The sequence below is a fragment of the Phalangium opilio genome, unplaced genomic scaffold, assembly GCF_054372755.1.
Source record: "Phalangium opilio isolate 3A_F unplaced genomic scaffold, DU_Popi_V2 ptg000329l_1, whole genome shotgun sequence".
Lineage (NCBI taxonomy): Eukaryota > Metazoa > Arthropoda > Arachnida > Opiliones > Phalangiidae > Phalangium > Phalangium opilio.
In genome coordinates, this window is record NW_028324226.1 from 714914 (window position 1) to 729003 (window position 14090).

Genomic DNA, 14090 nt, shown 5'->3' on the forward strand with positions numbered 1-14090 from the left:
AATTAGAATTAATGGTAATTATTAAATAAACGTTGGTGGTTAAATGAAAAAAAATGCTTAATTGAATTTTAAACGGGCGTAAAAAAATTATTTAATTTCAAATTAGAACCAATTCACGTATACGTGCCACGATGAATTATGATAAACGTATGTTGAATACATTAAAATTAATTTGTTTAAGGGAAAAGGAACATCATTAATATCGAGTGATATCAGAGAGTTTGATTTTTCACTTTAAAATTAATTTATCAAACGCCGTCCAGTGTAAATTTAATTCTCCCTTGAATATTGAAGAATAAAATTCAACTTAAATAACTTTAACTTTAATTCTCCTGTATCTTCAGGGTTAATTTTCATTTAAGAATTTAATTAATTCATAAAGATATTAAAAGCACACACACACATACACACTCTAGAGTCGTACCCATAACTCCCTGCAGCATTCTCTTTTTTATATCGTTTGAAATTACGGGCCAGACATTCTTTTCCCCATCCCCAAAATCAACTCTTCCTAAGGATGCTAATAAAACTAAAAGAAATCTTACCCCTCCCTAGAAAAAACAAGCTCTCAATTCAAGCGAAACCGTCTAGGAATACCTTTTACCTGCGCAGTTAAAAAAGGCGGTGTAACGATTTTAATCTTACTTAACTAACGTATTCAATAGTTCGTCCAATTTATACTTAGCTATAGTTAAAGTACCATTAACTAACCACTAACTAATTCCTATCCTGAACTATAATACTCTTAGTTATAAGTTACAAATGGAAACTCCGGGTTGCCTCGCGTAATTTTCACTATTGGGATTAGCGAGTTATACTTTTTAGTCTAGGGAATAAATAGGCTTAGGAAACAAAATTTTTCAACTGTTACCAATGACTCTTTTTAATTATTATAATTCGTAAAGCATGCAATTAACATCAAAGTTATTCATAATAAATTTCAATTCTACCCACTACCCTTTAATACATTTAACATATTAAATCTGATATAGAATTTAAATTTAAAACAGTAATTATTCTTACGTCAACTACTTCCTCGATATTTTAATAATATTTATATTTAAAGTGAAACATACAGTACTTATCTGTTCATGGGAGCGACCCATGTTTGACCGACCAGTGGTACGAATTCATAGTTGTTTTTATTCACACGCACAGACACGTTTACGCGCATCTCAATGACTCGATCGTCTTTTTAGTCGAGAGATTCTCCAAACGTCTTTGACCCAACGAAGTTCTCAACAGCGAAATCCTCCATCCGTCCTCTCGGGTACTATATCGCCAACCTTTACCCTCGGACCGACATACATTTTTTTCTTGTTACTCTTCGCTTACACACTCTGGAGTTGTGCTCTCTTCGCCTCTTTTAAAAAAACGTTTTCCTTTTCTTATTCTCTTTCATCTACATGTTTTTAGTCTCTCCTCGAAAATATCACGTGGTCTTAAGTTTGTACGTCACCATCACCTGGTTAGTTTATATATTTTCGTACCATGTCGTACCATGTCGTACCATATAGTAATTGTTAAGATAAGTGCTCGGGAAGTAGCTTTACATTGTTGGAAGTAGTTTCAAAAATGTCGTAAACATGTTAATCATTTTAAAGTAAAACTCACAATAGATAAATCCTTAACCATATATTTTTAACTTTAAAACTCAGAGGCATTGGCAATATAGTTGCTTTGATAAAAATAGAAAATAGGTTTTGAAAGTATGTAAAGGGGATAGCGTTTCTCAACGTGAAAAACACCTTTGTCAAGGCAACCATCAAATATGGGGAGAGTGTCCATTATAACCATAACAATAGTAACCCTAATAATCACGAGTAAAACCCCTGCAGAAGGCAACACGCTAAAAAGGAGTAGGCCATGGAGGAACTCAGTGACGTCCAGCATCACCGATTACCATTCCTGGGTGCGACCCCTTTTTCCATAGGTTTATAATTATTTTTGGCATTACAATTCTCCCCAGATCAATGTCTCAACGTCCACGTGAGACCGCAGAAAAATCAATAAAATAATTATAGATAGAAAAATAAAGACGACGTCATAATGCTATGTACATGTGCACTAATGTATTTACATGAATTCCTACACTCATCCAAATGGATAAGCAACCAAGAGCTAATAATAATAAGATTATTATATCTCGACAACAACGCGTTTTGTGACTGGGTCCCGAGGACGCAAAATACGACTTCCATGGTCGTGGATGGAAGGAGTATCCTTCGATGTGTCCTCTCCATCATCATTATTATCAGGCATGCAGAGATCCTCATCTTGCAATATAAAAGCCTCCCTTTCTACATACGGCTTTAATTGGGACACCCTGTAAGTTCCTTTTAAAAGTTTATGGCTACTAGGATGTTCTAGCCTATATGTGTGTGGGGAAAGTTTTTGAGTGATTCTGTATGGTCCCTCAAATTTCTTAGATAATTTAGCGGTAAAATCATCCGCCGCTCTAGACTGATAATGAGTCTTTTTAGACACCATATCACCTAAATAAAATTCAAAAGATCTATGGTGCTTATCATAGTAAGCTTTTTGTTTTGCTTGAGATTTCTTGATCTCTTCCTTCGCCTTTTCCAGAGCTTTTTGTACTCGTGGAATAGCACGCAAACCATAGAACTTTTGCACTTCAGGATCAGAGAAGTGATCTGGGTTTTTGGGTGTTATTAAACTACTGGCTGTTCTAATCTCATGACCGAACATAAGTTTTGCGGGTGTGGTTCCAGTAGTTTCTTGGGTTGAAGTTCTGATGGCCATTGCGAATTGAGATAGATATCGGTCCCAATCCCGGTGTTCATTATTACGAATAAATGATGCAATCATGGTTCCTACCGTACGGTTATACCGTTCAACTAAACCATTACTTTGGGGTGAATACAGGGAGGTATATCTCTGTCTCACTTGTAATTTTTCGAACACCAATTTAAATAATTTTGAAATAAATTGTGACCCATTATCACTCACTACACAACTAGGCAACCCAAAACGCGAGAAAACGTCGTCAATCAAATGATTGATAATCGGTTGAGTAGTAGCACTGCGCAAGGGAAAAAGCTCTACCCATTTTGTTAAATAATCGGTTATTACTAAGATGTATTTGTATCCCCTTTTACTTCGTGGGAAGGGACCTTTCAGATCTATTGAAATTACTTCGAATGGTTCTGCTATAGCACTCGGTTTCATCAAGCCTGTTGGCAATTGCGAAGGTACTTTATAGGCTTGACACACTGTGCATGATTTTACGTAGTTCATCACATCTAGGGTTAATCCTGGCCAAGTATATTGGCTTTTAATCCTATTTAAAGTTTTCTTAATTCCCAAGTGGCCTGCTGAGGGAATATCATGATGAATATGCAAAATACGAGCTTTTAATGACTCTGGTACTATAATGCGATAACTCTCCCATCCATTTCTTAATTTATCAATATCTTTATATAAAATTAAATCCCGAATATCACACGAAGGAGCTTCTTTTTCCACCCATTCTTTCAATTCCTTTTCCTGGGGAATTATATTATCTTCTAAATACTTGATTAGGGCGCCTAAGTATTTATCTTGTCGCTGTGCTTCTCTTAATTGTTCAAGATCGAATTGTACTATGGGGTCAACTGGCTTAATAGCAGCAGTATATCCATCTACTGAAGGCGGTTCATAAGCGCGAGAAAGGGTGTCAGCGACCACGTTTAATTTTCCAGGAATATGATGGATACTGAAATCAAACGCTTGCAAGCGAGAAATCCACCTTGCAAATTTACCTGTTGGGTCAGGTGCAGTGTGCAACCATTTAATCGCGCTGTGATCGGTATATACCGTAAATTTTGAACCGTCTACGTATGGTCTGAATTTCTCTATAGCCCATAATACACCAAGGCATTCACGTTCCGTTGTCGAATATTTCTGTTCTGCGGTACTAAGAGAACGACTAGCAAACTGAATAACATGTTCTTTCCCCTTTTTATCCTGGGAAAGGATTGCTCCTAAACCCGTATTCGACGCGTCAGTGTGAATGACAAAAGGTAAACTATAATCGGGTGGTGTTAGAATTGGCGCTTTTGTCAGGTGACTTTTCAGAGTTGTAAAGGCTTCCTTCTGGGCATCTTTCCACTGCCAGGGCTGATCTTTGTGTAAAAGTAAATTTAAAGGGCTAGCTATAGTAGCAAAATTTTTAATAAATTTTCGGTAATAGCTTGCCATTCCCATAAATCGACGTAATTGTCTGACTGTACGGGGTGTTGGGAAATTTGATATAGTAGCAGTTTTGTCGGGGTCGACGCTTATACCTATTTCATTAACAATATGTCCTAAAATTCGACATTCTTTCTGGCAGAATTGTGTCTTGGATGCTTTTATTGTAAGTCCGGCCTTTGCTAAGCGACAAAAGACTTCTTCTAACGTTGTCATATGGGAAGCAAAATCAGCTGATGCGATAACAATGTCATCTAAATATGCACAGACTCCATTGTGTATTAAGTCACCAAACAAATTATTCACCATCCTCTGGAAGGTGGCGGGAGCATTGGTTAAACCGAACATAAGAACTTTCGGTTTAAACAATCCTCTGTGAGTTATTAGTGCCGCTTTATCTTGATCGTTTGGGTGTAAAGGCACTTGCCAATAACCACTTTTCATATCTAGTGTGGTGATATATTTTGGAGCATTTATACTATCTAGAATATCATCTATCCTTGGGAGAGGATAAACATCTTTGCGAGTTATTGCGTTTAATTTTCGATAGTCTATAACTAATCTGGGTGAACGATCTTTATTTTCTACAAGAAATGAAGGACTAGCCCATGGACCTTCGGATGGTTCAATGATATCCTGTTCAATCATATCATTTATTATCGCATCAATTTGAGCACGTTTTGCTGGGGAAAATCTATATGGAGCAACCGCAATAGGATGATGGTTTCCAGTGTCAATATAATGTTCGACTCTGGTCGTACGACCGGGAACAGTAGAAAAAATATAATCATATTCAGAAACCAAGGAAGTTAAAACCTGTTTTTCATTTAACTCAAGGGAGACCTTTTCCAGGGCCTGCTTAATTCCATCATGATCAATATGACGTTTTGATCGACTTCTGTCTATAGAGGCATGACAAATGGAGTTCACACTAGCACCAGTTTTCTCTTTACTAAAACTAACCATGCTAGTCTCATCCTCTGGCCAACAGAAATACCCTTTCCCATAATTGACACTCATTCCTGTCAAAGATATTATATCATGACCCAATATACATTCATACATTAAGTTTGGTACATATGAAACTTCTGATGTTATATTTTTCCCTGGTAACCCAATTGGTAAGGAAACTGTTCCTTCTATTGACACTAAAGACCCATCCGGTTGCATTAAAGCTGAACATTTATTGTTTGTTTGATATCCCTGTTTTTCTATTAAACTTTTTAAATTGCTATTTAGAATTGTATGAGTAGAACCAGGATCTAATAGAGCCAAACACGGAAGAGATCCTAAATATATTTTTAAAAAATCCTGCTTAGTTATATTATGTTGATTATTATTAATTATTTCTGCCCTTTCACTTTCCGTGTTAGATCCCTTTTGTTCTAAGAATGCTGAGCGGGCGGATTGGCACCTCCCGTCCCGCTCCCTTCCCCGTTTCCCGAATTTGAATTCTTCTTTTTAAGGGGACAAAACTTAGCTTTGTGTCCTTTCTGGGCACATTTAAAACATCTCATGTTACTCATAGATTTCCCTTCTTGAGGTTTACTATTTTGAATTTGTCTATGAGGACAATCTGGAGCCATGTGACCCGGTTTTTCACACAGAAAACAACGAGGATTGAAAATAGTACTCTTTTCATTACCTAATTTACTGGTAGATGATACTATGTTATGTGGTTTAGATTTTAAGGCATATTTTTCTATTTGCATCGCATCATCTAAAAAATCACGAACGGTTAAGTATGTTTTTGTCGCGAGATGAATTTTTAACTCATTGCGTAAATTGCGAAAGAGTAGGCGAACTTGTTCTCTGGCTTCTAAAGGGGTATTTAACTGCCCAAATAATTTTTGGATCACTGTGGCATATTCACTAACAGTTTCCTGTGGTTTTTGTACTCTCTCAGCTATTTTATCTTTTAAGTATTCATCATTTGAAGCCCTTTCAAATGCGCTTTTCATTCTTATTTCAAAATCATCCCATGATAAAAACGGCGATTCCGTTTGATACCAACTCCACGCGGGGCCAGACAGCATTGAAGGTACAAATCTTTGGACAAATATATCCTCCGATATATTATTCATTAACAGCATTTGTTTTGCTCGTCTCAAAAATTCTTTTGGACCTGGGTCCACTGGATTTCCTTCAAAAGTGGGAGTGGCCAAGGGAGAAGAAAATTGAAATACTGAGGGAAATTGGGGTAGCGCACTAGCACCAGGGGTTACAGTGGGGTGAGGCAGTGAAATAGTGGGTCCTGCACTGCTAAAGGAGGGTACGGATGGTAAAGAGGGTAGTGTTGTAGGAACGGTTTGGGGAACACTAATTACCGTGGACTGTTGACCACTCATTGCTGCCTGTTGTTGCGCAATCAAAACCTGCATATCATGCTGTGTTCTAGCTAAGTGATCCAATCTGTCTAAAATTGTTGTTAAAGTGTTTCCACTTATGACCACATTACCAGTTCCCGGTTGAACACTACTTTGCGCACTTGTGCTGGGAGCTTGCGTTGAAGTTATTTGTAAGGGGGGTGTAGGGTTAGGTGTAGTCTGAACTTGGAGTGGAGGTGCAACATTAACAGGGCCCCCTGTGTCTATAGTACTATTAACAGGCGTTGTTACTGTTACTGATCTAGTGGGAGAACCACTACGAGAACCTGGTAAACTTCTTACTAATCTAGGCATTGTTACGACAGGGACAGTTGGTGGACATAAACGGCGAACTAAACGGAGTTCGTACCTTTCTTCTCTACTTCTCTTTAATGCAGAACTTAATTCAGCGCTAAAACGAGTGTAAGGATTCATAGGACATTGCAAAAACAAAACTCATATTCACTATTGATAACAGGTAGATAGCATCACCATCGTCAATGAGTAATAAACTTCGATCTTTCTATGCTTAATTAAGTAATTAGCCAATCAAAACAGATCTATCCCGGACGGGCCCCCATTTTTGTAACGATTTTAATCTTACTTAACTAACGTATTCAATAGTTCGTCCAATTTATACTTAGCTATAGTTAAAGTACCATTAACTAACCACTAACTAATTCCTATCCTGAACTATAATACTCTTAGTTATAAGTTACAAATGGAAACTCCGGGTTGCCTCGCGTAATTTTCACTATTGGGATTAGCGAGTTATACTTTTTAGTCTAGGGAATAAATAGGCTTAGGAAACAAAATTTTTCAACTGTTACCAATGACTCTTTTTAATTATTATAATTCGTAAAGCATGCAATTAACATCAAAGTTATTCATAATAAATTTCAATTCTACCCACTACCCTTTAATACATTTAACATATTAAATCTGATATAGAATTTAAATTTAAAACAGTAATTATTCTTACGTCAACTACTTCCTCGATATTTTAATAATATTTATATTTAAAGTGAAACATACAGTACTTATCTGTTCATGGGAGCGACCCATGTTTGACCGACCAGTGGTACGAATTCATAGTTGTTTTTATTCACACGCACAGACACGTTTACGCGCATCTCAATGACTCGATCGTCTTTTTAGTCGAGAGATTCTCCAAACGTCTTTGACCCAACGAAGTTCTCAACAGCGAAATCCTCCATCCGTCCTCTCGGGTACTATATCGCCAACCTTTACCCTCGGACCGACATACATTTTTTTCTTGTTACTCTTCGCTTACACACTCTGGAGTTGTGCTCTCTTCGCCTCTTTTAAAAAAACGTTTTCCTTTTCTTATTCTCTTTCATCTACATGTTTTTAGTCTCTCCTCGAAAATATCACGTGGTCTTAAGTTTGTACGTCACCATCACCTGGTTAGTTTATATATTTTCGTACCATGTCGTACCATGTCGTACCATATAGTAATTGTTAAGATAAGTGCTCGGGAAGTAGCTTTACATTGTTGGAAGTAGTTTCAAAAATGTCGTAAACATGTTAATCATTTTAAAGTAAAACTCACAATAGATAAATCCTTAACCATATATTTTTAACTTTAAAACTCAGAGGCATTGGCAATATAGTTGCTTTGATAAAAATAGAAAATAGGTTTTGAAAGTATGTAAAGGGGATAGCGTTTCTCAACGTGAAAAACACCTTTGTCAAGGCAACCATCAAATATGGGGAGAGTGTCCATTATAACCATAACAATAGTAACCCTAATAATCACGAGTAAAACCCCTGCAGAAGGCAACACGCTAAAAAGGAGTAGGCCATGGAGGAACTCAGTGACGTCCAGCATCACCGATTACCATTCCTGGGTGCGACCCCTTTTTCCATAGGTTTATAATTATTTTTGGCATTACAGCGGCTAGATTATGGGTTTTCTTAAATATCTAAAAATAAAATTAAAAATATCAGACTAGCTTGTCAATTTTTTAAAAGATTTTCCATCTATATTTTCTTCTTGTTTTAAACTTTTAAAGGAAATTTTTAGGGGTTATCCTTTTTTGGTAGACAGGAAAGAAAGAAAAATCTCGCCATTTTCTGGGCACTTACCCCTTTCTTTCTGAATTCTCCGGAATCCGATCCCCCAAAATTTTCTCTCTCTCTCTCTCTTTTTACTCCTGGATGTGATGAGGAGAGAAACGTCTCTCCATCCCGTACTATTTAGGGATCAATCGTAAAGATAATATTTCCTCACATCTTTCACTTTTCTTTTTGTGGTTAAATACTTATTAAATTAAATGGATTATAAACCCCAATTAAATTAAATATGATATGATATAACGTTGAGGGCGAAACTGTTTTATTAATATGTTTTTATTTTAAATCAGTTGAAACTTTACGAACGGTCCTTGCCCGTTTCAAATATACATAGAATTCCCTTTTCTCTTAAGATTATATGACGGCTTCTTTACTCTTTGCTTTAAGAAATAAAGAGTGGGGGGGGGAATGAATTTTACGTAACTGCTCATGCGCTTTCTTTACTAACTTGCCCCCAAGAACTTTCTTTATAAAAAATACAACCCGTTAGTATGGTAAAGAGAAGTTAAGTTGCGGCCCGACGCCGCCTCGCTCCAGCGCTGCCACCATTTGGAAAAAATCTGCATCTTCTAATCCCCCCTCCCCCCATTTTCCCCCTTTCTCAGTCTTAAGAAATTTGAAGTAAGAAAAAATTAGTGTGGCCAATAGATGAGATGGGTAATAAACAATAAAGTTGAGGGAATACGACACGATCCTAACGCTCCGATGTAACTAAGAGGGAAAGACACGGGGGTAAAATATTGCCTTTCATGTCGTATTTCGGCGCCTGCGCTCTAGGCGCTTTGGGTCCAGAGAGTGAGCAGAGACGGCTATGGGTCAACCCCCTTGTATGCCCCGATACTGAGGGTTGCCTACCCCTTTTTGTTAGATCTAAGAGGCTAATTGGTGCGGATTGCCTAGTGTCCTCCGTAGGTGACTTGACCCAACCACCCCTTGCGTCACCTCCCAAGTAAACTTCATTTGCTTTTATGATTCATCACATCATGGCATCCCTTAATTAAAACTAAATCTAGTAACATTTTTTGGTGCAATTATTGGACTAGTGCAAGTTATCGTCTATGGTTTGCAGAGAAAAAAACCGGATTTTCGATTCTGCGCAAGAATTAAATTTCAAAACGAGATTGGATAAATTCACGAATAATATTTTTGGCTTTTTCTAATAAGTTCAACCATCTCATCTATAAAGTTATGAGCATAATAAAGAAACAAACTTTTTCTCGGGGGTCGAATTCTTACGTCGGGGTAGTTATTATTTTTTGGGGTGGGCTCTGTTTGGGAGAGAGAGAGAGAGAGAGAGAGAGAGAGAGAGAGAGAGAGAGAGAGAGAGAGAGAGAGAGGCAAGAAGGCAGACACGCGGAAAACCTGTTTATTAAGTCGCAGAACGGGTTGAGTTCTTTTTTTTTTCTTCTTCTTCATCAGTTCTCTCTCTCTCTGTGGCTTAGAAAATTATTTGTACCCCCTCAAGAAAGTCCCTCTGTTTTTCCCCGTTCTTTTTCTTTATTCGCATCCACCCCTGGAACGCTCTCCCTCATTTAACTACCCCACACACCACACACCCCACCTTCTTATCAAACCCCCCCCTTCCAAACAACACCAAACCCCCCTCCCTACTCACAAATCTTAACTCCAAAGTCGAGTTCGCATTTAAGCTTACCAACAACCTTGAGATTCTCTTTCCTTTCTAAGTGGGCTCTATAAGAGATATGTCGTTTGCCAGCGTGGTTACTTACGTGAAGTGGTACTCCGCGGAGGAATTGGTAGCTGTTGTGCCTTACTTGGGCCCTGACCATATGTCAGTTTTACGAATGTGTTAAATTTACTACGTCATAATTAAATTTTTGGGGAACACGTCATGTCGTTGTGTCGTTGACTAACAGGCCTATTGATTGGTTAATCAGGCCCTGAGTTTTGGGAAAGTAATTACACCGTAGATAATGGGTCTATTTAGAACCACTGGTTCAAAATTCCTTCTGGAATTTGGATGGGTGAAGTCATAGATTGGGATTGTGTCCATTTGAATATGGTTCCTCTTTAGAAATGGGTTTCGTATAGGGACTTGAATTTGTAATTATGGATGAATTTATTTCTTCACTGGGATTTTACAAAGGGACCATTTGTGACACATAGAACAATTGCATTCAAATACGCTCCTTTGTCCAATTAGGGTATAGGTGTTGAATTTTTTTTATTATTTTTTTTTCTCAAGGTCTCATTAGTGCGAACGTGGTACTTGTGTGTTCTCGTGGTCGCGATTGCCGAATCTCTCATGGGCCGTAACCAACTCCCCCAGATGCTTTTTGCCTCCAAAATCCCCCCTTCAATTTTTATTTTTTTTTTATTTTTTACTTTTTTATTTATCCCCTTTTACCCCCTAAATCCCGCTCCCCCTTTAGCAGTCACCGTCGCAATTTCTACCCTAGACTTTTTTCTAAGCACATCGGCTTCTTTAGCGCGTTTTGCGCGTTTTTCTAACGCGCTAGTCGCGCCTAAAACAATAGACAACCCAAATAAATACACCAATTTTTTGATAGGAAAAAAAAAAGAAGAATACATATCCCTCCTATTCGATCAGATTCTGACCCACCGCCGGAAAAGCGTGGTTACGCGATTTTTAATGGTTTTTTCGGGTACGGTCGGGCCTCGCGAACGCCGTTCAGTTCTCCTCACCCCAGGACTAACTTAGTACCCAGAGAAACTCCGGGAAAAAGTTCTCCCCACAAATCGGGAATAATTTTTTTTTTCTCGGCGCGACCCAAGTAAGAACAGTCGGAGCGATTTTTACCCGTCCCGTTTGCGCGCTCGTTCTTCGGTGTAATCAACGCGACAACCCTTTGGTCTCCAATAAGATCCAAAAATTCCTGGTTCGCAATCCAGGATCCCTGAAAACCTCATCTAATATCAGCTATTTGTATTTATTAATTTTTTGTAGAGTGCCAACCAAGGATTTTGAATTATTGAAAAAGCACGTGGCATCTTATCGCGCGCGCTTTTTTGTGTCATCATCGATTTCATTTCGAACTTGGACACTACAGAGAAATTAGTCATCAACTCCTGGACAACTGAAACGTGCAGGTCAGTTTTGTTTTATGTTATGTTGTGCATGTCTTTCGTGTGTTTTGTGTTGTTTTTAGTAGACAAGATATAGGCATAGATGGTAATAGGTTACATGACGCGTATCATTTAGTTCTTGGGTTGGTAGTGAATCCATTACACGACATCCTTTGCGATAAATTTAATTAGTTCAGCCAAAATGGAATTGTATCAACACTGCAGAGATATGTTTGTCGTATAGCAGAAATCGAATGTACTTGGTGTTTGGTTGGAAAGTGAAGTTTTCCGTTGGTTAACAATTATATGACGCGTATCCTTCAGTTCTTGGGGTTGGTAGTGAATCCATTACACGACATCCTTTGCCGTAAATTTAATTAGTTCAACCAAAATGGAATAGAGTTATGTTTGGCGTATTTAGCAAAAATCGAATGAACTTGGTGTATGGTTGGAAAATGAAATTTTTCGCTGGTTAGGTGTATCCTTCAGTTCTTGGGTTGGATATAGTGACTCCATTACACGAAATCCTTTGCGGTAAATTAAATTAGTTCAGCCAAAATGGAATTGTTTCAACACTGCAGATAGTATGTTTGGTCTGTATAGCAGAAATCGAATGTACATGCGGTGTATGGTTTTAAAGTGTTGTTTTTCGCAATACTGAACAGGAAATACACTTCAGGGTACCCATGCAGACACCGTTGTAAAAAAACCCTTCCATTATTTACACCATCTCATTTCCCTATTTTGCTTTCGCAATTAAGTTATGCACGAAGTGGGAGGAGTTATTTAGTAAACCCATGGGGAGACATTAAACCTTGAGACGAAGATTTCAAAATGAAAAACCGAAAAATATATATATACATATTCCCAACCCCTGAAAAATATACAAAAAAGTGTCTAGAAGCGTAACAGGGGCGTTGTTCCTCCAACTACACAGAAATTCCTAATGTTTTTTTTTAAATGTACAAATCCAAACAAACCAAACCTGTTTAACCCGTTTATTGTTTTTGTTGATGTGCATTCTTTTCTTTCCTCCTTCTTATTGCAAAGTTTCCTCAATAATTCGTTAATTTACTTTGTTACTGAAAAACAACATTTTTTTTATATCAATTTGTTATCGTCGAGAAGCCATGTTTTTTCCTGGTTATACCAAACTGTTCATTTAATTTGTGACAGACGATAAGTATTTAGTATTTGTACAAGGTGTTGCGAAATTGGTGGTTAGGATTTAAGTACAATTGATTGGTTCTATTGGTGCAGATTTTGATTCGTAAATGTTATAACTTCTATGGCATTTTTGCCTAAGGGACATCGTTTATGAGTTATGATTATATGCAGTGTTTTACCGATGACCCCCTAAGAAATGGAAAGACAATGCCAATATAGTTAGGGGTCATCCGTAAAACACTGCAATAATAACTTATAAATGGTGGCACTTCGAGCAAAATGTCATAGAAGTTACATTTCCAACAGTCCACTGTACTTTGTCCTATTACCCTTTTTGGGACATTCTTTACAGACACCAAAACAAAATATGAATTTATTTAATTGGTTCAATGAATATTGATCCATTTTGTCGATAAATCAACGAATAATTTGATTCTATATCGATATTAAGTAAATATTCAATGGGTTACTAATTATTTGTACCCAAAGGGACGGACTTATAGTTAGTTTATAGTAATTCCGATACCTTCTCGCTCCCAATTTTTTTATTACAAGTTTTTTTATAATTTTTTTTCCTCTCTACGTGTTGCTTTATCATCCGTGGAATTTTCACCCTAGCACTGAAAAAACACGCGCGTAGGATGTCGTCGGTAATAAAAATCTGCTGTAGAAAAAAAAGAAACGGTCTAGATCCGACACCCAATATTACTTTCGGCTTAGGTATAAGGTGGTAAAAGGTAGATAGATGCCATTACTTGATATTTTTTCGAATACGAAATTAAATAATGTTTTTCTAACATTCCGGATGTGTACCCGCAAAACGCGCGCTGTTTATTTATGCAAGAGTAAACTTCTTTAGGAGGTAGAGTTATTTTTTTTTAATAAATCGTTTCTTCCCTCTACCCTCTGCTCGTTCCAAAAGAGTTAGTTAGCGCAGACAGAAGTTCTTATAACTTATAAACTTATACAGGGTGTTTCTGATAAGTCTGATAAATAAATTAAGGGGATGTCATTTGGACGAACGATTTTGAGTCGAAAATGTAACTTCTATCTCCATTTTGCCACAAGGGACACTGTTTTCCAGTTATGATTTGAGGAGTATTTTACGGATGACCCCCTTAAATTTAATTAAGAAACTGATTTAGACAATTATTTGTAATTTAATTAAGGGGTCATCCCTAAAACACTCAAATCATAACTCGAAAACAGTGTCCCTTGTGG

General features: G+C 37.4%; 1 protein-coding gene across 2 annotated transcripts in view; it reads left to right on the forward strand.

The window, feature by feature from the left end:
• Positions 1-14090, forward strand: part of FoxP (forkhead box transcription factor P) — a 206223-nt gene that overhangs the window by 24552 nt on the left and 167581 nt on the right. For both annotated transcript variants that reach the window (XM_089859002.1, XM_089859003.1), the window contains exon 2: positions 11584-11726. The gene's annotated coding sequence lies outside the window, so the exon portion shown is untranslated. The remainder of the gene's footprint in view (positions 1-11583; positions 11727-14090) is intronic.